We start from the raw sequence: 2,079 nt of genomic DNA on the forward strand, positions 1-2,079 counted from the left end.
TCAAGCCCATGGACATTCAAAAAGCACAGGGAAGAAAACATTCCCATCTTGAGAGAGCCGTAGGGGAAAGTGTGGTTTCACGCAGAGCTACAAAGTCCAATGTGGCAGCCACCAACCACATGTGGCTACCGAGCACTTGAAATGTGGCTCCTGGGATGAGGGACTGAATTTTTAATTGAATTTCATTCAAATTAACTAAAAACTGAGGCAGCAGAAAATATTTTTCTGTTAATCACAGCTTTATTGGTTTGGTAGGACTTCATTTCACTTTAACCATTGAAAAGCCAAACTGGCCAGGTGCAGTGGCTCATGCCTATAATCGCAACACTTTGGGAAGCCAGGGCAGGAGGATCACTTGAGGCCAGGAGTTCAAGACCAGCCTGGGCAACATAGCAAGCCCCCAAACCAAAAAAAAAAAAAAAATTAGGCCAGGTGCGGTGGCTCACACCTGTAATGCCAGCACTTGGGGAGGCCAAGTCGGGCGGATCAGAGTTCAAGACTAGCCTGGCCAACATGGTGAAACCCCATCTCTACTAAAAATACAAAAATTAGCCAGGCGCAGTGGCACATGCCTGTAATCCCAGCTACCTGGGAGGTGGAGGTTGTGGTGAGCCAGGATGGTGCCACTGCAGTCCAGCCTGGGCTATAGAGTGAGACTCCATCTCAAAAATAAATAAATAAATAAATAAAATAAAATAATAAATAAATAATTAGTTGGGCATGGTGGCATGCTTCTGTAGTCCCAGCTACTCAGGAGGCTGAGGCAGAAGGATCCCTTGAGCCCAGTAGATCGAGGCTACAGTGAGCTATGACCATGCTACTGCACTCTTGCCTTGGTGACAGAGCAGACGCTGTCTCTAACAAAAAAAAAAGAAGGGGTCATTTCCATTCTCTCTTCCACCAGAGACCTATATGCCACCACTTGTGCTGCCACCATGTCTCTAGTGATCCCTGAGAAGTACGAGCATATTTTGTGAGTACTCAACACCAACACTGATGGGCGTCGGAAAACAGCCTTTGCCATCATTGCCATCAAGGGCGTGTATTGAAGCTATGCTCCTGTGGTGTGGAGGAAAGCTGACATTGACCTCACTGAGAGGCCAGGAGAGCTCACTGAGGATAAGGTGGATGTGTGATCACCACTATGCAGAAAACATGCCAGCCCAAGATCCCAGACTGGTTCTCAAACAGATAGAAACATGTAAAGGATGGAAAATATAGCCAGGACCTGGTCAATGGTCTGGATAACAGCCTCTGTGAGAACCTGGAGCAACTGAAGAAGATTTGAGCCCATAGAGGGCTGTGCCACTTCTGGGGCCTTCATGTCCCAGGACAGCACAGCAATACCACTGGCCGCTGTGGCCATAACATGGGTGTATCCAAGAAGAAAGAAGTCTGTAGGCCTTGTCTGTTCATAGTTTATAGGCCTAAACAAAATAAAATAAAAATTTTAAAATTATAAAAAAGAAAAGTCAAACTAACATGTGCTCTACACATAAAATACACACCAGATTTTAAAGACAGTATGGAAGAAAAAAGATGTAAAATATCTTCTAACATTTCTATACTTTTTGCATGTTGCAGTGTTTTGGGTTATACAAAATATGTTTTTCATGTTGGATTTATTGGGCTACATAAAATATATAGCTGAAATTAATTTCACCTGGTTCTTTTTACTTATTTTAATAGGGCTAGTAGAAAATTTAGCTGAGCAAGGTGGTTCACACCTGTAATCCCAGCACTTTGGGAGGCCAAGGTGAGTGGATTGCTTGAATGAATTGGAGTTTGGGAATGAAAGTAAAAGAATCAAGGGTGGGCCGGGCGCAGTGGCTCACACCTGTAATCCCAGCACTTTGGGAGGCCGAGGCAGGCAGATCACCTGAGGTCAGGAATTTGAGGCCAGCCTGGCCAACATGACGAAACTCCATCTTTACTAAAAATACACAAATTAGCAGGCATGGTGGCACTCGCCTGCAATCCCAGGTACTTGGGAGGCTGAGGCAGGAGAATCGCTTGAATCCGCGAGGCGTAGGTTGCCATGAGCCAAGATCATGCCACTGCACTCCAGACTGGGTGACA

General features: G+C 45.4%; 1 pseudogene; it reads left to right on the forward strand.

Moving 5' to 3' along the window:
• Positions 1-935: 935 nt before the first annotated feature.
• Positions 936-2,079, forward strand: part of LOC105536225 — a 23,985-nt pseudogene continuing 22,841 nt past the window's right edge.

The sequence above is a fragment of the Mandrillus leucophaeus genome, unplaced genomic scaffold (assembly GCF_000951045.1).
Source record: "Mandrillus leucophaeus isolate KB7577 unplaced genomic scaffold, Mleu.le_1.0 Scaffold101, whole genome shotgun sequence".
NCBI classification, from domain to species: Eukaryota; Metazoa; Chordata; class Mammalia; order Primates; family Cercopithecidae; genus Mandrillus; species Mandrillus leucophaeus.